This window comes from Euprymna scolopes, chromosome 18 (genome assembly GCF_053919585.1).
Source record: "Euprymna scolopes isolate OS-2025 chromosome 18, ASM5391958v1, whole genome shotgun sequence".
Classification (NCBI taxonomy): domain Eukaryota; kingdom Metazoa; phylum Mollusca; class Cephalopoda; order Sepiida; family Sepiolidae; genus Euprymna; species Euprymna scolopes.
This window is the reverse complement of record NC_136499.1, coordinates 103433461-103449655: the sequence shown is the minus strand read 5'-3', so window position 1 is coordinate 103449655 and position 16195 is coordinate 103433461. Positions and strand designations below refer to the sequence as shown.

Sequence of the window (16195 nt, the reverse complement as noted above, 5' to 3'; positions counted from 1 at the left end):
AAATGATCCTACTTTTTGTTTTATCGCAAGGTACAGGCACAGATTAGAAAAAAGTAAGAACAATCTTGAAGGGGACACCCGGGTTTGAACCGGGGACCTCTCGATCTGCAGTCGAATGCTCTGCCACTGAGCTACATCCCCGCATGACAATTACGCTCCTATACAAAAGAAAATACGCACCATTATTCCGCCTTTGAAACAAAAACGGATTTAATAGCGGCGATTTTAAATGATCCTACTTTTTGTTTTATCGCAAGGTACAGGCACAGATTAGAAAAAAGTAAGAACAATCTTGAAGGGGACACCCGGGTTTGAACCGGGGACCTCTCGATCTGCAGTCGAATGCTCTGCCACTGAGCTACATCCCCGCATGACAATTACGCTCCTATACAAAAGAAAATACGCACCATTATTCCGCCTTTGAAACAAAAACGGATTTAATAGCGGCGATTTTAAATGATCCTACTTTTTGTTTTATCGCCAGGTACAGGCACAGATTAGAAAAAAGTAAGAACAATCTTGAAGGGGACACCCGGGTTTGAACCGGGGACCTCTCGATCTGCAGTCGAATGCTCTGCCACTGAGCTAAATCCCCGCATGACAATTACGCTCCTATACAAAAGAAAATACGCACCATTATTCCGCCTTTGAAACAAAAACGGATTTAATAGCGGCGATTTTAAATGATCCTACTTTTTGTTTTATCGCAAGGTACAGGCACAGATTAGAAAAAAGTAAGAACAATCTTGAAGGGGACACCCGGGTTTGAACCGGGGACCTCTCGATCTGCAGTCGAATGCTCTGCCACTGAGCTACATCCCCGCATGACAATTACGCTCCTATACAAAAGAAAATACGCACCATTATTCCGCCTTTGAAACAAAAACGGATTTAATAGCGGCGATTTTAAATGATCCTACTTTTTGCATTATCGCAAAGTACAGGCACAGATTAGAAAAAAGTAAAAACAATCTTGAAGGGGACACCCGGGTTTGAACCGGGGACCTCTCGATCTGCAGTCGAATGCTCTGCCACTGAGCTACATCCCCGCATGACAATTACGCTCCTATACAAAAGAAATTACGCACCATTATTCCGCCTTTGAAACAAAAACGGATTTAATAGCGGCGATTTTAAATGATCCTACTTTGTGCATTATCGCAAAGTACAGGCACAGATTAAAAAAAAGTAAGAACAATCTTGAAGGGGACACCCGGGTTTGAACCGGGGACCTCTCGATCTGCAGTCGAATGCTCTACCACTAAGCTCCATCCCCGCATGACAATTACGCTCCTATACAAAAGAAAATACGCACCATTATTCCGCCTTTGAAACAAAAACGGATTTAATAGCGGCGATTTTAAATGATCCTACTTTTTGTTTTATCGCAAGGTACAGGCACAGATTAGAAAAAAGTAAGAACAATCTTGAAGGGGACACCCGGGTTTGAAGCGGGGACCTCTCGATCTGCAGTCGAATGCTCTACCACTGAGCTACATCCCCGCATGACAATTACGCTCCTATACAAAAGAAAATACGCACCATTATTCCGCCTTTGAAACAAAAACGGATTTAATAGCGGCGATTTTAAATGATCTTACTTTTTGCATTATCGCAATGTACAGGCACAGATAAGAAAAAAGTAAGAACAATCTTGAAGGGGACACCCGGGTTTGAACCGGGGACATCTCGATCTGCAGTCGAATGCTCTACCACTGAGCTACATCCACGCATGATAATTACGCTTCTATACAAAAGAAAATACGCACCATTATTCCGCCTTTGAAACAAAAACGGTTTTAATAGCGGCGATTTTAAATGATCTTACTTTTTGCATTATCGCAAAGTACAGGCACAGATAAGAAAAAAGTAAGAACAATCTTGAAGGGGACACCCGGGTTTGAACCGGGGACATCTCGATCTGCAGTCGAATGCTCTACCACTGAGCTACATCCACGCATGATAATTACGCTTCTATACAAAAGAAAATACGCACCATTATTCCGCCTTTGAAACAAAAACGGATTTAATAGCGGCGATTTTAAATGATCCTACTTTTTGCATTATCGCAAAGTACAGGCACAGATTAGAAACAAGTATGAACAATCTTGAAGGGGACACCCGGGTTTGAACCGGGGACCTCTCGATCTGCAGTCGAATGCTCTACCACTGAGCTCCATCCCCGCATGACAATTACGCTCCTATACAAAGGAAAATACGCACCATTATTCCGCCTTTGAAACAAAAACGGATTTAATAGCGGCGATTTTAAATGATCCTACTTTTTGCATTATCGCAAAGTACAGGCACAGATTAGAAAAAAGTAAGAACAATCTTGAAGGGGACACCCGGGTTTGAACCGGGGACCTCTAGATCTGCAGTCGAATGCTCTACCACTACGCTACATCCCCGCATGACAATTACGCTCCTATACAAAAGAAAATACGCACAATTATTCCGCCTTTGAAACAAAAACGGATTTAATAGCAGCGATTTTAAATGATCCTACTTTTTGCATTATCGCAAAGTACAGGCACAGATTAGAAAAAAGTAAGAGCAATCTTGAAGGGGACACCCGGGTTTGAACCGGGGGACCTCTCGATCTGCAGTCGAATGCTCTACCACTGAGCTACATCCCCGCACGACAATTACGCTCCTATACACAAGAAAATACGCACCATTATTCCGCCTTTGAAACAAAAACGGATTTAATAGCGGCGATTTTAAATGATCCTACTTTTTTCATTATCGCAAAGTACAGGCACAGATTACACAAAAAAAAAAAGAAGCAATCTTGAAGGGGACACCCGGGTTTGAACCGGAGACCTCTCGATCTGCAGTCGAATGCTCTACCACTGAGCTACATCCCTGCACGACAATTACGCTCCTATACAAAAGAAAATACGCACCATTATTCCGCCTTTGAAACAGAAACGGATTTGATAGCGTCGATTTTAAATAATCCTACTTTTTGCATTATCGCAAAGTACAGGCACTGATTAGAAAAAAGTAAGAACAATCTTGAAGGGGACACCCGGGTTTGAACCGGGGACCTCGCGATCTGCAGTCGACTTCTCTACCACTGAGCTACATCCCCGCATGACAATTACGCTCCTATACAAAAGAAAATACGCACCATTATTCCGCCTTTGAAACAAAAACGGATTTAATAGCGGCGATTTTGAATGATCCTACTTTTTGCATTATCGCAAAGTACAGGCACAGATTAGAAAAAAGTAAGAACAATCTTTAAGGGGACACCCGGGTTTGAACCGGGGACCTCTCGATCTGCAGTCAAATGCTCTACCACTGAGCTACATCCCCGCATGACAATTACGCTCCTATAGAAAAGAAAATACGCACCATTATTCCGCCTTTGAAACAAAAACGGATTTAATAGCGGCGATTTTAAATGATCCTACTTTTTGCATTATCGCAAAGTACAGGCACAGATTAGAATAAAGTAAGAACAATCTTGAAGGGGACACCCGGGTTTGAACCGGGGACCTCTCGATCTGCAGTCAAATGCTCTACCACTGAGCTACATCCCCGCATGACAATTACGCTCCTATACAAAAGAAAATACGCACCATTATTCCGCCTTTGAAACAAAAACGGATTTAATAGCGGCGATTTTAAATGATCCTACTTTTTGCATTATCGCAAAGTACAGGCACAGATTAGAAAAAAGTAAGAACAATCTTGAAGGGGACACCCGGGTTTGAACCGGGGACCTCTCGATCTGCAGTCGAATGCTCTACCACTGAGCTACATCCCCGCATGACAATTACGCTCCTATACAAAAGAAAATACGTACCATTATTCCGCCTTTGAAACAAAAACGGATTTAATAGCGGCGATTTTAAATGATCCTACTTTTTGCATTATCGCAAAGTACAGGCACAGATTACAATAAAAAAAAAGAAGCAATCTTGAAGGGGACACCCGGGTTTGAACCGGGGACCTCTCGATCTGCAGTCGAATGCTCTACCACTGAGCTACATCCCTGCATGACAATTACGCTCCTATACAAAAGAAAATACGCACCATTATTCCGCCTTTGAAACAGAAACGGATTTGATAGCGGCGATTTTAAATAATCCTACTTTTTGCATTATCGCAAAGTACAGGCACTGATTAGAAAAAAGTAAGAACAATCTTGAAGGGGACACCCGGGTTGTAACCGGGGACCTCTCGATCTGCAGTCGAGTTCTCTACCACTGAGCTACATCCCCGCATGACAATTACGCTCCTATACAAAAGAAAATACGCACCATTATTCCGCCTTTGAAACAAAAACGGATTTAATAGCGGCGATTTTGAATGATCCTACTTTTTGCATTATCGCAAAGTACAGGCACGGATTAGAAAAAAGTAAGAACAATCTTGAAGGGGACACCCGTGTTTGAACCGGGGACCTCTCGATCTGCAGTCGAATGGTCTTCCACTGAGCTACATCCCCGCATGACGATTACGCTCCTATACAAAAGAAAATACGCACCATTATTCCGCCTTTGCAACAAAAACGGATTTAATAGCGGCGATTTTAAATGATCCTACTTTTTGCATTATCGCAAAGTACAGGCACAGATTAGAAAAAAGTAAGAACAATTTTGAAGGGGACACCCGTGTTTGAACCGGGGATCTCTCGATCTGCAGTCGAATGCTCTACCACTGAGCTACATCCCCGCATGACAATTACGCTCCTATACAAAACAAAATACGCACCATTATTCCGCCTTTGAAACAAAAACGGATTTAATAGCGGCGATTTACTATGATCCTACTTTTTGCATTATCGCAAAGTACAGGCACAGATTAGAAAAAAGTAAGAACAATCTTGAAGGGGACACCCGGGTTTGAACCGGGGACATCTCGATCTGCAGTCGAATGCTCTACCACTGAGCTCCATCCCCGCATGACAGTTACGCTGCTATAGAAAAGAAAATACGCACCATTATTCCGCCTTTGAAACAAAAACCGATTTAATAGCGGCGATTTTAAATGATCCTACTTTTTGCATTATCGCCAAGTACACGCACAGATTAGAAAAAAGTAAAAACAATCTTGAAGGGGACACCCGGGTTTGAACCGGGGACCTCTCGATCTGCAGTCGAATGCTCTACCACTGAGCTACATCCCCGCATGACAATTGCGCTCCTATACAAAAGAAAATACGCACCATTATTCCGCCTTTGAAACAAAAACCTATTTAATAGCGGCGATTTTAAATGATCCTAATTTTTGCATTATCGCCAAGTACACGCACAGATTAGAAAAAAGTAAAAACAATCTTGAAGGGGACACCCGGGTTTGAACCGGGGACCTCTCGATCTGCAGTCGAATGCTCTACCACTGAGCTACATCCCCGCATGACAATTACGCTCCTATACAAAAGAAAATACGCACCATTATTCCGTCTTTGAAACAAAAACGGGTTTAATAGCGGCGATTTTAAATGATCCTACTTTTTGCATTATCGCAAAGTACAGGCACAGATTATAAAAAAGTAAGAACAATCTTGAAGGGAACACCCGGGTTTGAACCGGGGACCTCTCGATCTGCAGTCGAATGCTCTACAACTGAGCTACATCCCCGCATGACAATTACGCACCTATACAAAAGAAAATACGCACCATTATTCCGCCTTTGAAACAAAAACGGATTTAATAGCGGCGATTTTAAATGATCCTACTTTTTGCATTATCGCAAAGTACAGGAACAGATCAGAAAAAAGTAAGAACAATCTTGAAGGGGACACCCGGGTTTGAACCGGGGACCTTTCGATCTGCAGTCGAATGCTCTACCACTGAGCTACATCCCCGCATGACTATTACGCTCCTATACAAAAGAAAATACGCACCATTATTCCGCCTTTGAAACAAAAACGGATTTAATAGCGGCGATTTTAAATGATCCTACTTTTTGCATTATCGCAAAGTACAGGCACAGATTACAAAAAAAAAAAAAGAAGCAATCTTGAAGGGGACACCCGGGTTTGAACCGGAGACCTCTCGATCTGCAGTCGAATGCTCTACCACTGAGCTACATCCCTGCATGACAATTACGCTCCTATACAAAAGAAAATACGCACCATTATTCCGCCTTTGAAACAGAAACGGATTTGATAGCTGCGATTTTAAATAATCCTACTTTTTGCATTATCGCAAAGTACAGGCACTGATTAGAAAAAAGTAAAAACAATCTTGAAGGGGACACCCGGGTTTGAACCGGGGACCTCTCGATCTGCAGTCGAATGCTCTACCACTGAGCTACAGCCCCGCATGACAATTACGCTCCTATAGAAAAGAAAATACGCACCATTATTCCGCCTTTGAAACAAAAACGGATTTAATAGCGGAAATTTTAAATGATCCTACTTTTTGCATTATCGCAAAGTACAGGCACAGATTAGAAAAAAGTAAGAACAATCTTGAAGGGGACACCCGGGTTTGAACCGGGGACCTCTCGATCTGCAGTCGAATGCTCTACCACTGAGCTACATCCCCGCATGACAATTACGCTCCTATACAAAAGAAAATACGCACCAATATTCCGCCTTTGAAACAAAAACGGATTTTAGCGCGGCGATTTACAATGATCCTACTTTTTGCATTATCGCAAAGTACAGGCACAGATTAGAAAAAAGAAGGAACAATCTTGAAGGGGACACCCGGGTTTGAACCGGTGACCTCTCGATCTGCAGTCGAATGCTCTACCACTACGCTACATCCCCGCATGACAGTTACGCTACTATACAAAAGAAACTACGCACAATTAGTCCGCTTTTGAAACAAAAACGGATTTAATAGCGGCGATTTTAAATGATCCTACTTTTTGCATTATCGCAAAGTACAGGCACAGATTAGAAAATGTAAGAACAATCTTGAAGGGGACACCCGGGTTTGAACCGGGGACCTCTCGATCTGCAGTCGAATGCTCTACCACTGAGCTACATCCCCGCATGACAATTACGCTCCTATACAAAAGAAAATACGCACCATTATTCCGCCTTTGAAACAAAAACCGATTTAATAGCGGCGATTTTAAATGATCCTACTTTTTGCATTATCGCCAAGTACACGCACAGATTAGAAAAAAGTAAAAACAATCTTGAAGGGGACACCCGGGTTTGAACCGGGGACCTCTCGATCTGCAGTCGAATGCTCTACCACTGAGCTACATCCCCGCATGACAATTACGCTCCTATACAAAAGAAAATACGCACCATTATTCCGCCTTTGAAACAAAAACGGATTTAATAGCGGCGATTTTCAATGATCTTACTTTTTGCATTATCGCAAAGTACAGGCACAGATTAGAAAAAAGTAAGAACAATCTTGAAGGGGACACCCGGGTTTGAACCGGGGACCTCTCGATCTGCAGTCGAATGCTCTACCACTGAGCTACATCCCCGCATGACAATTACGCTCCTATACAAAAGAAAATACGCACCATTATTCCGCCTTTGAAACAAAAACGGATTTAATAGCGGCGATTTTAAATGATCCAACTTTTTGCATTATCGCAAAGTACAGGCACAGATAAGAAAAAAGTAAGAACAATCTTGAAGGGGACACCCGGGTTTGAACCGGGGACCTCTCGATCTGCAGTCGAATGCTCTACCACTGAGCTACATCCCCGCATGACAATTACGCTCCTATACAAGAGAAAATACGCACCATTATTCCGCCTTTGAAACAAAAACGGATTTAATAGCGGCGATTTTAAATGATCCTACTTTTTACATTATCGCAAAGTACAGGCACAGATAAGAAAAAAGTAAGAACAATCTTGAAGGGGACACCCGGGTTTGAACCGGGGACCTCTCGATCTGTAGTCGAATGCTCTACCACTGAGCTACATCCCCGCATGACAATTACGCTCCTATACAAAAGAAAATACGCACCATTATTCCGCCTCTGAAACAAAAACGGATTTAATAGCGGCGATTTACTATGATCCTACTTTTTGCATTATCGCAAAGTACAGGCACAGATTAGAAAAAAGTAAGAACAATCTTGAAGGGGACACCCGGGTTTGAACTGGGGACCTCTCGATCTGCAGTCGAATGCTCTACCACTGACCTACATCCCCGCATGACAATTACGCTCCTATAGAAAAGAAAATACGCACCATTATTCCGCCTTTGAAACAAAAACGGATTTAATAGCGGCGATTTTAAATGATCCTACTTTTTGCATTATCGCAAAGTACAGGCACAGATTAGAAAAAAGTAAGCACAATCTTGAAGGGGACACTCGGGTTTGAACCGGGGACCTCTCGATCTGCAGTCGAATGCTCTACCACTGAGCTACATCCCCGCATGACAATTACGCTCCTATACAAAAGAAAATACGCACAATTATTCCGCCTTTGAAACAAAAACGGATTCAATAGCGGCGATTTTAAATGATCCTACTTTTTGCATTATCGCAAAGTACAGGCACAGAGTAGAAAACAGTAAGAACAATCTTGAAGGGGACACCCGGGTTTGAACCGGGGACCTCTCGATCTGCAGTCGAATGCTCTACCACTGAGCTACATCCCCGCATGACAATTACGGTCCTATAGAAAAGAAAATACGCACCATTATTCCGCCTTTGAAACAAAAACGGATTTAATAGCGGCGATTTTAAATGATCCTACTTTTTGCATTATCGCAAAGTACAGGCACAGATTAGAAAAAAGTAAGAACAATCTTGAAGGGGACACCCGGGTTTGAACCGGAGACCTCTCGATCTGCAGTCGAATGCTCTACCACTGAGCTACATCCCCGCATGACAATTACGCTCCTATACAAAAGAAAATACCCACCATTATTCCGCCTTTGAAACAAAGACGGATTTAATAGCGGCGATTTTAAATGATCCTACTTTTTGCATTATCGCAAAGTACAGGCACAGATTAGAAAAAAGTAAGAACAATCTTGAAGGGGACACCCGGGTTTGAACCGGGGACAACTCGATCTGCACTCGAATGCTCTACCACTGAGCTACATCCCGCATGACAATTACGCTCCTATACAAAAGAAAATACGCACCATTATTCCGCCTTTGAAACAAAAACCGATTTAATAGCGGCGATTTACTATGATCCAACTTTTTGCATTATCGCAAAGTACAGGCACAGATTAGAAAAAAGTAAGAACAATCTTGAAGGGGACACCCGGGTTTGAACCGGGGACCTCTCGATCTGCAGTCGAATGCTCTACCACTGAGCTACATCCCCGCATGACAATTACGCTCCTATACAAAAGAATATACGCACCATTATTCCGCCTTTGAAACAAAAACGGATTTAATAGCGGCGATTTTAAATGATCCTACTTTTTGCATTATCGCAAAGTACAGGCACAGATTAGAAAAAAGTAAGAACCATCTTGAAGGGGACACCCGGGTTTGAACCGGGGACCTCTCGATCTGCAGCCGAATGCTCTACCACTGAGCTACATCCCCGCATGACAATTACGCTCCTATACAAAAGAAAATACGCACCATTATTCCGCCTTTAAAACAAAAACGGATTTAATAGCGGCGATTTTACTATAATCCTACTTTTTGCATTATCGCAAAGTACAGGCACAGATTAGAAAAAAGTAAGAACAATCTTGAAGGGGACACCCGGGTTTGAACTGCGGACCTCTCGATCTGCAGTCGAATGCTCTACCACTGAGCTACATCCCCGCATGACAATTACGCTCCTATACAAAAGAAAATACGCACCATTATTCCGCCTTTGAAACAAAAACGGATTTAATAGCGGCGATTTTAAATGATCCTACTTTTTGCATTATCGCAAAGTACAGGCACAGATTAGAAAAAAGTAAGAACAATCTTGAAGGGGACACCCGGGTTTGAACCGGAGACGTCTCGAACTGCAGTCGAATGCTCTACCACTGAGCTACATCCCCGCATGACAATTACGCTCCTATACAAAAGAAAATACGCACCATTATTCCGCCTTTGAAACAAAAACGGATTTGATAGCGGCGATTTACTATGATCCTACTTTTTGCATTATCGCAAAGTACAGGCACAGATTAGAAAAAAGTAAGAACAATCTTGAAGGGGACACCCGGGTTTGAACCGGGGACCACTCGATCTGCACTCGAATGATCTACCACTGAGTTACATCCCCGCATGACAATTACGCTCCTATACAAAAGAAAATACGCACCCTTATTCCGCCTTTGAAACAAAAACGGATTTAATAGCGGCGATTTACTATGATCCTACTTTTTGCATTATCGCAAAGTACAGGCACAGATTAGAAAAAAGTAAGAACAATCTTGAAGGGGACACCCGGGTTTGAACTGCGGACCTCTCGATCTGCAGTCGAATGCTCTACCACTGAGCTACATCCCCGCATGACAATTACGCTCCTATACAAAAGAAAATACGCACCATTATTCCGCCTTTAAAACAAAAACGGATTTAATAGCGGCGATTTTACTATGATCCTACTTTTTGCATTATCGCAAAGTACAGGCACAGATTAGAAAAAAGTAAGAACAATCTTGAAGGGGACACCCGGGTTTGAACCGGGGACCACTCGATCTGCACTCGAATGATCTACCACTGAGTTACATCCCCGCATGACAATTACGCTCCTATACAAAAGAAAATACGCACCATTATTCCGCCTTTGAAACAAAAACGGATTTAATAGCGGCGATTTTAAATGATCCTACTTTTTGCATTATCGCAAAGTACAGGCACAGATTAGAAAAAAGTAAGAACAATCTTGAAGGGGACACCCGGGTTTGAACCGGAGACGTCTCGAACTGCAGTCGAATGCTCTACCACTGAGCTACATCCCCGCATGACAATTACGCTCCTATACAAAAGAAAATACGCACCATTATTCCGCCTTTGAAACAAAAACGGATTTGATAGCGGCGATTTACTATGATCCTACTTTTTGCATTATCGCAAAGTACAGGCACAGATTAGAAAAAAGTAAGAACAATCTTGAAGGGGACACCCGGGTTTGAACTGCGGACCTCTCGATCTGCAGTCGAATGCTCTACCACTGAGCTACATCCCCGCATGACAATTACGCTCCTATAGAAAAGAAAATACGCACCATTATTCCGCCTTTAAAACACAAAACGGATTTAATAGCAGCGATTTTACTATGATCCTACTTTTTGCATTATCGCAAAGTACAGGCACAGATTAGAAAAAAGTAAGAACAATCTTGAAGGGGACACCCGGGTTTGAACTGCGGACCTCTCGATCTGCAGTCGAATGCTCTACCACTGAGCTACATCCCCGCATGACAATTACGCTCCTATAGAAAAGAAAATACGCACCATTATTCCGCCTTTAAAACAAAAACGGATTTAATAGCAGCGATTTTACTATGATCCTACTTTTTGCATTATCGCAAAGTACAGGCACAGATTAGAAAAAAGTAAGAACAATCTTGAAGGGGACACCCGGGTTTGAACCGGAGACGTCTCGAACTGCAGTCGAATGCTCTACCACTGAGCTACATCCCCGCATGACAATTACGCTCCTATACAAAAGAAAATACGCACGATTATTCCGCCTTTGAAACAAAAACGGATTTGATAGCGGCGATTTACTATGATCCTACTTTTTGCATTATCGCAAAGTACAGGCACAGATTAGAAAAAAGTAAGAACAATCTTGAAGGGGACACCCGGGTTTGAACTGCGGACCTCTCGATCTGCAGTCGAATGCTCTACCACTGAGCTACATCCCCGCATGACAATTACGCTCCTATAGAAAAGAAAATACGCACCATTATTCCGCCTTTAAAACAAAAACGGATTTAATAGCAGCGATTTTACTATGATCCTACTTTTTGCATTATCGCAAAGTACAGGCACAGATTAGAAAAAAGTAAGAACAATCTTGAAGGGGACACCCGGGTTTGAACTGCGGACCTCTCGATCTGCAGTCGAATGCTCTACCACTGAGCTACATCCCCGCATGACAATTACGCTCCTATAGAAAAGAAAATACGCACCATTATTCCGCCTTTAAAACAAAAACGGATTTAATAGCAGCGATTTTACTATGATCCTACTTTTTGCATTATCGCAAAGTACAGGCACAGATTAGAAAAAAGTAAGAACAATCTTGAAGGGGACACCCGGGTTTGAACCGGAGACGTCTCGAACTGCAGTCGAATGCTCTACCACTGAGCTACATCCCCGCATGACAATTACGCTCCTATACAAAAGAAAATACGCACCATTATTCCGCCTTTGAAACAAAAACGGATTTGATAGCGGCGATTTACTATGATCCTACTTTTTGCATTATCGCAAAGTACAGGCACAGATTAGAAAAAAGTAAGAACAATCTTGAAGGGGACACCCGGGTTTGAACTGCGGACCTCTCGATCTGCAGTCGAATGCTCTACCACTGAGCTACATCCCCGCATGACAATTACGCTCCTATAGAAAAGAAAATACGCACCATTATTCCGCCTTTAAAACAAAAACGGATTTAATAGCAGCGATTTTACTATGATCCTACTTTTTGCATTATCGCAAAGTACAGGCACAGATTAGAAAAAAGTAAGAACAATCTTGAAGCGGACACCCGGGTTTGAACCGGTGACCTCTCGATCTGCAGTCGAATGCTCTACCACTGAGCTACATCCCCGCATGACAATTACGCTCCTATACAAAAGAAAATACGCACCATTATTCCGCCTTTGAAACAAAAACGGATTTAATAGCGGCGATTTTAAATGATCCTACTTTTTGCATTATCGCAAAGTACAGGCACAGATTAGAAAAAAGTAAGAACAATCTTGAAAAGGACACCCGGGTTTGAACCGGAGACGTCTCGAACTGCAGTCGAATGCTCTACCACTGAGCTACATCCCCGCATGACAATTACGCTCCTATACAAAAGAAAATACGCACCATTATTCCGCCTTTGAAACAAAAACGGATTTGATAGCGGCGATTTACTATGATCCTACTTTTTGCATTATCGCAAAGTACAGGCACAGATTAGAAAAAAGTAAGAACAATCTTGAAGGGGACACCCGGGTTTGAACCGGGGACCACTCGATCTGCACTCGAATGATCTACCACTGAGTTACATCCCCGCATGACAATTACGCTCCTATACAAAAGAAAATACGCACCCTTATTCCGCCTTTGAAACAAAAACGGATTTAATAGCGGCGATTTACTATGATCCTACTTTTTGCATTATCGCAAAGTACAGGCACAGATTAGAAAAAAGTAAGAACAATCTTGAAGGGGACACCCGGGTTTGAACTGCGGACCTCTCGATCTGCAGTCGAATGCTCTACCACTGAGCTACATCCCCGCATGACAATTACGCTCCTATACAAAAGAAAATACGCACCCTTATTCCGCCTTTGAAACAAAAACGGATTTAATAGCGGCGATTTACTATGATCCTACTTTTTGCATTATCGCAAAGTACAGGCACAGATTAGAAAAAAGTAAAAACAATCTTGAAGGGGAAACCCGGGTTTGAACCGGGACCTCTCGATCTGCAGTCGAATGCTCTACCACTGAGCTAAATCCCCGCATGACAATTACGCTTCTATACAAAAGAAAATACGCACCATTATTCCGCCTTTGAAACAGAAACGGATTTGATAGCGGCGATTTTAAATGATCCTACTTTTTGCATTATCGCAAAGTACAGGCACAGGTTAGAAAAAAGTAAGAACAATCTTGAAGGGGACACCCGGGTTTGAACCGGGGACCTCTCGATCTGCAGTCGAATGCTCTACCACTGAGCTACATCCCCGCATGACGATTACGCTCCTATACAAAAGATAATACGCACCATTATTCCGCCTTTGAAACAAAAACGGATTTAATAGCGGCGATTTTAAATGATCCTACTTTTTGCATTATCGCAAAGTACAGGCACAGCTTAGAAAGAAGTAAGAACCATCTTGATGGGGACACCCGGGTTTGAACCGGGGACCTCTCGATCTGCAGTCGAATGCTCTACCACTGAGCTACATCCCCGCATGACAATTACGCTCCTATACAAAAGAAAATACGCACCATTATTCCGCCTTTGAAACAAAAACGGATGTCATAGCGGCAATTTACTATGATCCTACTTTTTGCATTATCGCAAAGTACAGGCACAGATTAGAAAAGAGTAAGAACAATCTTGAAGGGGACACCCGGGTTTGAACCGGGGACCTCTCGATCTGCAGCCGAATGCTCTACCACTGAGCTACATCCCCGCATGACAATTACGCTCCTATACAAAAGAAAATACGCACCATTGTTCCGCCTTTGAAACAAAAACGGATTTAATAGCGGCGATTTACTATGATCCTACTTTTTGCATTATCGCAAAGTACAGGCACAGATTAGAAAAAAGTAAGAACAATCTTGAAGGGGACACCCGGGTTTGAACTGGGGACCTCTCGATCTGCAGTCGAATGCTCTACCACTGAGCTACATCCCCGCATGACAATTACGCTCCTATACAAAAGAAAATACGCACCATTATTCCGCCTTTGAAACAAAAACGGATTTAATAGCGGCGATGTTAAATGATCCTACTTTTTGCATTATCGCAAAGTACAGGCACAGATTAGAAAAAAGTAAGAACAATCTTGAAGGGGACACCCGGGTTTGAACCGGGGACCTCTCGATCTGCAGTCGAATGCTCTACCACTGAGCTACATCCCCGCATGACAATTACGCTCCTATACAAAAGAAAATACGCACCATTATTCCGCCTTTGAAACAGAAACGGATTTGATAGCGGCGATTTTAAATGATCCTACTTTTTGCATTATCGCAAAGTACAGGCACAGGTTAGAAAAAAGTAAGAACAATCTTGAAGGGGACACCCGGGTTTGAACCGGGGACCTCTCCATCTGCAGTCGAATGTTCTACCACTGAGCTACATCCCCGCATGACGATTACGCTCCTATACAAAAGATAATACGCACCATTATTCCGCCTTTGAAACAAAAACAGATTTAATAGCGGCGATTTTAAATGATCCTACTTTTTGACTTATCGCAAAGTACAGGCACAGATTAGAAAAAAGTAAGAACAATCTTGAAGGGGACACCCGGGTTTGAAAAGGGGACCTCTCGATCTGCAGTCGAATGCTCTACCACTGAGCTACATCCCCGCATGACAATTACGCTCCTATACAAAAGAAAATACGCACCATTATTCCGCCTTTGAAACAAAAACGGATTTAATAGCGGCGATTTTAAATGATCCTACTTTTTGCATTATCGCAAAGTACAGGCACAGATAAGAAAAAAGTAAGAACAATCTTGAAGGGGACACCCGGGTTTGAACCGGGGACCTCTCGATCTGCAGTCGAATGCTCTACCACTGAGCTACATCCCCGCATGACAATTACGCTCCTATACAAGAGAAAATACGCACCATTATTCCGCCTTTGAAACAAAAACGGATTTAATAGCGGCGATTTTAAATGATCCTACTTTTTGCATTATCGCAAAGTACAGGCACAGATAAGAAAAAAGTAAGAACAATCTTGAAGGGGACACCCGGGTTTGAACCGGGGACCTCTCGATCTGCAGTCGAATGCTCTACCACTGAGCTACATCCCCGCATGACAATTACGCTCCTATACAAAAGAAAATACGCACCATTATTCCGCCTTTGAAACAAAAACGGATTTAATAGCGGCGATTTTAAATGATCCTACTTTTTGCATTATCGCAAAGTACAGGCACAGATAAGAAAAAAGTAAGAACAATCTTGAAGGGGACACCCGGGTTTGAACCGGGGACCTCTCGATCTGCAGCCGAATGCTCTACCACTTAGCTACATCCCCGCATGACAATTACGCTCCTATACAAAAGAAAATACGCACCATTATTCCGCCTCTGAAACAAAAACGGATTTAATAGCGGCGATTTACTATGATCCTACTTTTTGCATTATCGCAAAGTACAGGCACAGATTAGAAAAAAGTAAGAACAATCTTGAAGGGGACACCCGGGTTTGAACTGGGGACCTCTCGATCTGCAGTCGAATGCTCTACCACTGAGCTACATCCCCGCATGACAATTACACGCCTATAGAAAAGAAAATACGCACCATTATTTCGCCTTTGAAACAAAAACGGATTTAATAGCGGCGATTTTAAATGATCCTACTTTTTGCATTATCGCAAAGTACAGGCACAGATTAGAAAAAAGTAAGAAC

The 16195-nt window shown here is 42.6% G+C and overlaps 67 non-coding genes across 67 annotated transcripts; all 67 read right to left on the bottom strand.

Annotated features, from left to right (window-relative positions):
- Positions 1-69: 69 nt before the first annotated feature.
- Positions 70-141, bottom strand: Trnac-gca (transfer RNA cysteine (anticodon GCA)). Its single transcript has one exon. It is a non-coding gene; the product is annotated as a tRNA-Cys (tRNA).
- A 155-nt stretch (positions 142-296) lies between these two features.
- Positions 297-368, bottom strand: Trnac-gca (transfer RNA cysteine (anticodon GCA)). The gene has a single exon. It is a non-coding gene; the product is annotated as a tRNA-Cys (tRNA).
- Positions 369-523: 155 nt separating this feature from the next.
- On the bottom strand, positions 524-595 carry Trnac-gca (transfer RNA cysteine (anticodon GCA)). The gene has a single exon. It is a non-coding gene; the product is annotated as a tRNA-Cys (tRNA).
- A 155-nt stretch (positions 596-750) lies between these two features.
- Trnac-gca (transfer RNA cysteine (anticodon GCA)) lies at positions 751-822 on the bottom strand. Its single transcript has one exon. It is a non-coding gene; the product is annotated as a tRNA-Cys (tRNA).
- Positions 823-977: 155 nt separating this feature from the next.
- On the bottom strand, positions 978-1049 carry Trnac-gca (transfer RNA cysteine (anticodon GCA)). Its single transcript has one exon. It is a non-coding gene; the product is annotated as a tRNA-Cys (tRNA).
- Positions 1050-1204: 155 nt separating this feature from the next.
- Trnac-gca (transfer RNA cysteine (anticodon GCA)) lies at positions 1205-1276 on the bottom strand. The gene has a single exon. It is a non-coding gene; the product is annotated as a tRNA-Cys (tRNA).
- Positions 1277-1431: 155 nt separating this feature from the next.
- On the bottom strand, positions 1432-1503 carry Trnac-gca (transfer RNA cysteine (anticodon GCA)). The gene has a single exon. It is a non-coding gene; the product is annotated as a tRNA-Cys (tRNA).
- Positions 1504-1658: 155 nt separating this feature from the next.
- On the bottom strand, positions 1659-1730 carry Trnac-gca (transfer RNA cysteine (anticodon GCA)). The gene has a single exon. It is a non-coding gene; the product is annotated as a tRNA-Cys (tRNA).
- Positions 1731-1885: 155 nt separating this feature from the next.
- Trnac-gca (transfer RNA cysteine (anticodon GCA)) lies at positions 1886-1957 on the bottom strand. Its single transcript has one exon. It is a non-coding gene; the product is annotated as a tRNA-Cys (tRNA).
- Positions 1958-2112: 155 nt separating this feature from the next.
- On the bottom strand, positions 2113-2184 carry Trnac-gca (transfer RNA cysteine (anticodon GCA)). The gene has a single exon. It is a non-coding gene; the product is annotated as a tRNA-Cys (tRNA).
- A 155-nt stretch (positions 2185-2339) lies between these two features.
- On the bottom strand, positions 2340-2411 carry Trnac-gca (transfer RNA cysteine (anticodon GCA)). Its single transcript has one exon. It is a non-coding gene; the product is annotated as a tRNA-Cys (tRNA).
- Positions 2412-2566: 155 nt separating this feature from the next.
- Positions 2567-2639, bottom strand: Trnac-gca (transfer RNA cysteine (anticodon GCA)). The gene has a single exon. It is a non-coding gene; the product is annotated as a tRNA-Cys (tRNA).
- A 159-nt stretch (positions 2640-2798) lies between these two features.
- Trnac-gca (transfer RNA cysteine (anticodon GCA)) lies at positions 2799-2870 on the bottom strand. The gene has a single exon. It is a non-coding gene; the product is annotated as a tRNA-Cys (tRNA).
- Positions 2871-3025: 155 nt separating this feature from the next.
- Positions 3026-3097, bottom strand: Trnac-gca (transfer RNA cysteine (anticodon GCA)). Its single transcript has one exon. It is a non-coding gene; the product is annotated as a tRNA-Cys (tRNA).
- A 155-nt stretch (positions 3098-3252) lies between these two features.
- On the bottom strand, positions 3253-3324 carry Trnac-gca (transfer RNA cysteine (anticodon GCA)). The gene has a single exon. It is a non-coding gene; the product is annotated as a tRNA-Cys (tRNA).
- Positions 3325-3479: 155 nt separating this feature from the next.
- On the bottom strand, positions 3480-3551 carry Trnac-gca (transfer RNA cysteine (anticodon GCA)). The gene has a single exon. It is a non-coding gene; the product is annotated as a tRNA-Cys (tRNA).
- A 155-nt stretch (positions 3552-3706) lies between these two features.
- Trnac-gca (transfer RNA cysteine (anticodon GCA)) lies at positions 3707-3778 on the bottom strand. The gene has a single exon. It is a non-coding gene; the product is annotated as a tRNA-Cys (tRNA).
- Positions 3779-3936: 158 nt separating this feature from the next.
- On the bottom strand, positions 3937-4008 carry Trnac-gca (transfer RNA cysteine (anticodon GCA)). The gene has a single exon. It is a non-coding gene; the product is annotated as a tRNA-Cys (tRNA).
- Positions 4009-4163: 155 nt separating this feature from the next.
- Trnac-gca (transfer RNA cysteine (anticodon GCA)) lies at positions 4164-4235 on the bottom strand. The gene has a single exon. It is a non-coding gene; the product is annotated as a tRNA-Cys (tRNA).
- A 155-nt stretch (positions 4236-4390) lies between these two features.
- Positions 4391-4462, bottom strand: Trnac-gca (transfer RNA cysteine (anticodon GCA)). The gene has a single exon. It is a non-coding gene; the product is annotated as a tRNA-Cys (tRNA).
- A 155-nt stretch (positions 4463-4617) lies between these two features.
- On the bottom strand, positions 4618-4689 carry Trnac-gca (transfer RNA cysteine (anticodon GCA)). The gene has a single exon. It is a non-coding gene; the product is annotated as a tRNA-Cys (tRNA).
- Positions 4690-4844: 155 nt separating this feature from the next.
- Positions 4845-4916, bottom strand: Trnac-gca (transfer RNA cysteine (anticodon GCA)). Its single transcript has one exon. It is a non-coding gene; the product is annotated as a tRNA-Cys (tRNA).
- A 155-nt stretch (positions 4917-5071) lies between these two features.
- Trnac-gca (transfer RNA cysteine (anticodon GCA)) lies at positions 5072-5143 on the bottom strand. Its single transcript has one exon. It is a non-coding gene; the product is annotated as a tRNA-Cys (tRNA).
- A 155-nt stretch (positions 5144-5298) lies between these two features.
- Positions 5299-5370, bottom strand: Trnac-gca (transfer RNA cysteine (anticodon GCA)). Its single transcript has one exon. It is a non-coding gene; the product is annotated as a tRNA-Cys (tRNA).
- A 155-nt stretch (positions 5371-5525) lies between these two features.
- On the bottom strand, positions 5526-5597 carry Trnac-gca (transfer RNA cysteine (anticodon GCA)). Its single transcript has one exon. It is a non-coding gene; the product is annotated as a tRNA-Cys (tRNA).
- A 155-nt stretch (positions 5598-5752) lies between these two features.
- Trnac-gca (transfer RNA cysteine (anticodon GCA)) lies at positions 5753-5824 on the bottom strand. Its single transcript has one exon. It is a non-coding gene; the product is annotated as a tRNA-Cys (tRNA).
- A 159-nt stretch (positions 5825-5983) lies between these two features.
- Trnac-gca (transfer RNA cysteine (anticodon GCA)) lies at positions 5984-6055 on the bottom strand. Its single transcript has one exon. It is a non-coding gene; the product is annotated as a tRNA-Cys (tRNA).
- A 155-nt stretch (positions 6056-6210) lies between these two features.
- Positions 6211-6282, bottom strand: Trnac-gca (transfer RNA cysteine (anticodon GCA)). Its single transcript has one exon. It is a non-coding gene; the product is annotated as a tRNA-Cys (tRNA).
- Positions 6283-6437: 155 nt separating this feature from the next.
- On the bottom strand, positions 6438-6509 carry Trnac-gca (transfer RNA cysteine (anticodon GCA)). The gene has a single exon. It is a non-coding gene; the product is annotated as a tRNA-Cys (tRNA).
- A 155-nt stretch (positions 6510-6664) lies between these two features.
- Positions 6665-6736, bottom strand: Trnac-gca (transfer RNA cysteine (anticodon GCA)). The gene has a single exon. It is a non-coding gene; the product is annotated as a tRNA-Cys (tRNA).
- A 154-nt stretch (positions 6737-6890) lies between these two features.
- Positions 6891-6962, bottom strand: Trnac-gca (transfer RNA cysteine (anticodon GCA)). The gene has a single exon. It is a non-coding gene; the product is annotated as a tRNA-Cys (tRNA).
- A 155-nt stretch (positions 6963-7117) lies between these two features.
- On the bottom strand, positions 7118-7189 carry Trnac-gca (transfer RNA cysteine (anticodon GCA)). Its single transcript has one exon. It is a non-coding gene; the product is annotated as a tRNA-Cys (tRNA).
- A 155-nt stretch (positions 7190-7344) lies between these two features.
- On the bottom strand, positions 7345-7416 carry Trnac-gca (transfer RNA cysteine (anticodon GCA)). The gene has a single exon. It is a non-coding gene; the product is annotated as a tRNA-Cys (tRNA).
- A 155-nt stretch (positions 7417-7571) lies between these two features.
- Positions 7572-7643, bottom strand: Trnac-gca (transfer RNA cysteine (anticodon GCA)). The gene has a single exon. It is a non-coding gene; the product is annotated as a tRNA-Cys (tRNA).
- A 155-nt stretch (positions 7644-7798) lies between these two features.
- On the bottom strand, positions 7799-7870 carry Trnac-aca (transfer RNA cysteine (anticodon ACA)). Its single transcript has one exon. It is a non-coding gene; the product is annotated as a tRNA-Cys (tRNA).
- A 155-nt stretch (positions 7871-8025) lies between these two features.
- On the bottom strand, positions 8026-8097 carry Trnac-gca (transfer RNA cysteine (anticodon GCA)). The gene has a single exon. It is a non-coding gene; the product is annotated as a tRNA-Cys (tRNA).
- Positions 8098-8252: 155 nt separating this feature from the next.
- Positions 8253-8324, bottom strand: Trnac-gca (transfer RNA cysteine (anticodon GCA)). The gene has a single exon. It is a non-coding gene; the product is annotated as a tRNA-Cys (tRNA).
- A 155-nt stretch (positions 8325-8479) lies between these two features.
- Trnac-gca (transfer RNA cysteine (anticodon GCA)) lies at positions 8480-8551 on the bottom strand. The gene has a single exon. It is a non-coding gene; the product is annotated as a tRNA-Cys (tRNA).
- A 155-nt stretch (positions 8552-8706) lies between these two features.
- Positions 8707-8778, bottom strand: Trnac-gca (transfer RNA cysteine (anticodon GCA)). The gene has a single exon. It is a non-coding gene; the product is annotated as a tRNA-Cys (tRNA).
- Positions 8779-9159: 381 nt separating this feature from the next.
- Positions 9160-9231, bottom strand: Trnac-gca (transfer RNA cysteine (anticodon GCA)). Its single transcript has one exon. It is a non-coding gene; the product is annotated as a tRNA-Cys (tRNA).
- A 155-nt stretch (positions 9232-9386) lies between these two features.
- Positions 9387-9458, bottom strand: Trnac-gca (transfer RNA cysteine (anticodon GCA)). Its single transcript has one exon. It is a non-coding gene; the product is annotated as a tRNA-Cys (tRNA).
- A 156-nt stretch (positions 9459-9614) lies between these two features.
- Trnac-gca (transfer RNA cysteine (anticodon GCA)) lies at positions 9615-9686 on the bottom strand. Its single transcript has one exon. It is a non-coding gene; the product is annotated as a tRNA-Cys (tRNA).
- Positions 9687-9841: 155 nt separating this feature from the next.
- Trnac-gca (transfer RNA cysteine (anticodon GCA)) lies at positions 9842-9913 on the bottom strand. Its single transcript has one exon. It is a non-coding gene; the product is annotated as a tRNA-Cys (tRNA).
- Positions 9914-10295: 382 nt separating this feature from the next.
- On the bottom strand, positions 10296-10367 carry Trnac-gca (transfer RNA cysteine (anticodon GCA)). Its single transcript has one exon. It is a non-coding gene; the product is annotated as a tRNA-Cys (tRNA).
- Positions 10368-10750: 383 nt separating this feature from the next.
- Positions 10751-10822, bottom strand: Trnac-gca (transfer RNA cysteine (anticodon GCA)). Its single transcript has one exon. It is a non-coding gene; the product is annotated as a tRNA-Cys (tRNA).
- A 155-nt stretch (positions 10823-10977) lies between these two features.
- On the bottom strand, positions 10978-11049 carry Trnac-gca (transfer RNA cysteine (anticodon GCA)). The gene has a single exon. It is a non-coding gene; the product is annotated as a tRNA-Cys (tRNA).
- Positions 11050-11206: 157 nt separating this feature from the next.
- On the bottom strand, positions 11207-11278 carry Trnac-gca (transfer RNA cysteine (anticodon GCA)). The gene has a single exon. It is a non-coding gene; the product is annotated as a tRNA-Cys (tRNA).
- Positions 11279-11434: 156 nt separating this feature from the next.
- Positions 11435-11506, bottom strand: Trnac-gca (transfer RNA cysteine (anticodon GCA)). Its single transcript has one exon. It is a non-coding gene; the product is annotated as a tRNA-Cys (tRNA).
- A 155-nt stretch (positions 11507-11661) lies between these two features.
- Trnac-gca (transfer RNA cysteine (anticodon GCA)) lies at positions 11662-11733 on the bottom strand. The gene has a single exon. It is a non-coding gene; the product is annotated as a tRNA-Cys (tRNA).
- Positions 11734-11889: 156 nt separating this feature from the next.
- On the bottom strand, positions 11890-11961 carry Trnac-gca (transfer RNA cysteine (anticodon GCA)). Its single transcript has one exon. It is a non-coding gene; the product is annotated as a tRNA-Cys (tRNA).
- A 156-nt stretch (positions 11962-12117) lies between these two features.
- Trnac-gca (transfer RNA cysteine (anticodon GCA)) lies at positions 12118-12189 on the bottom strand. The gene has a single exon. It is a non-coding gene; the product is annotated as a tRNA-Cys (tRNA).
- Positions 12190-12344: 155 nt separating this feature from the next.
- On the bottom strand, positions 12345-12416 carry Trnac-gca (transfer RNA cysteine (anticodon GCA)). The gene has a single exon. It is a non-coding gene; the product is annotated as a tRNA-Cys (tRNA).
- Positions 12417-12572: 156 nt separating this feature from the next.
- Positions 12573-12646, bottom strand: Trnac-gca (transfer RNA cysteine (anticodon GCA)). Its single transcript has one exon. It is a non-coding gene; the product is annotated as a tRNA-Cys (tRNA).
- A 153-nt stretch (positions 12647-12799) lies between these two features.
- Positions 12800-12871, bottom strand: Trnac-gca (transfer RNA cysteine (anticodon GCA)). Its single transcript has one exon. It is a non-coding gene; the product is annotated as a tRNA-Cys (tRNA).
- A 382-nt stretch (positions 12872-13253) lies between these two features.
- On the bottom strand, positions 13254-13325 carry Trnac-gca (transfer RNA cysteine (anticodon GCA)). Its single transcript has one exon. It is a non-coding gene; the product is annotated as a tRNA-Cys (tRNA).
- Positions 13326-13480: 155 nt separating this feature from the next.
- On the bottom strand, positions 13481-13551 carry Trnac-gca (transfer RNA cysteine (anticodon GCA)). The gene has a single exon. It is a non-coding gene; the product is annotated as a tRNA-Cys (tRNA).
- Positions 13552-13706: 155 nt separating this feature from the next.
- On the bottom strand, positions 13707-13778 carry Trnac-gca (transfer RNA cysteine (anticodon GCA)). Its single transcript has one exon. It is a non-coding gene; the product is annotated as a tRNA-Cys (tRNA).
- A 155-nt stretch (positions 13779-13933) lies between these two features.
- Positions 13934-14005, bottom strand: Trnac-gca (transfer RNA cysteine (anticodon GCA)). Its single transcript has one exon. It is a non-coding gene; the product is annotated as a tRNA-Cys (tRNA).
- Positions 14006-14160: 155 nt separating this feature from the next.
- Positions 14161-14232, bottom strand: Trnac-gca (transfer RNA cysteine (anticodon GCA)). The gene has a single exon. It is a non-coding gene; the product is annotated as a tRNA-Cys (tRNA).
- A 155-nt stretch (positions 14233-14387) lies between these two features.
- Trnac-gca (transfer RNA cysteine (anticodon GCA)) lies at positions 14388-14459 on the bottom strand. The gene has a single exon. It is a non-coding gene; the product is annotated as a tRNA-Cys (tRNA).
- A 155-nt stretch (positions 14460-14614) lies between these two features.
- Trnac-gca (transfer RNA cysteine (anticodon GCA)) lies at positions 14615-14686 on the bottom strand. The gene has a single exon. It is a non-coding gene; the product is annotated as a tRNA-Cys (tRNA).
- Positions 14687-14841: 155 nt separating this feature from the next.
- On the bottom strand, positions 14842-14913 carry Trnac-gca (transfer RNA cysteine (anticodon GCA)). The gene has a single exon. It is a non-coding gene; the product is annotated as a tRNA-Cys (tRNA).
- A 155-nt stretch (positions 14914-15068) lies between these two features.
- Trnac-gca (transfer RNA cysteine (anticodon GCA)) lies at positions 15069-15140 on the bottom strand. Its single transcript has one exon. It is a non-coding gene; the product is annotated as a tRNA-Cys (tRNA).
- Positions 15141-15295: 155 nt separating this feature from the next.
- On the bottom strand, positions 15296-15367 carry Trnac-gca (transfer RNA cysteine (anticodon GCA)). Its single transcript has one exon. It is a non-coding gene; the product is annotated as a tRNA-Cys (tRNA).
- Positions 15368-15522: 155 nt separating this feature from the next.
- Positions 15523-15594, bottom strand: Trnac-gca (transfer RNA cysteine (anticodon GCA)). The gene has a single exon. It is a non-coding gene; the product is annotated as a tRNA-Cys (tRNA).
- A 155-nt stretch (positions 15595-15749) lies between these two features.
- On the bottom strand, positions 15750-15821 carry Trnac-gca (transfer RNA cysteine (anticodon GCA)). The gene has a single exon. It is a non-coding gene; the product is annotated as a tRNA-Cys (tRNA).
- Positions 15822-15976: 155 nt separating this feature from the next.
- Positions 15977-16048, bottom strand: Trnac-gca (transfer RNA cysteine (anticodon GCA)). Its single transcript has one exon. It is a non-coding gene; the product is annotated as a tRNA-Cys (tRNA).
- Positions 16049-16195: the final 147 nt, after the last annotated feature.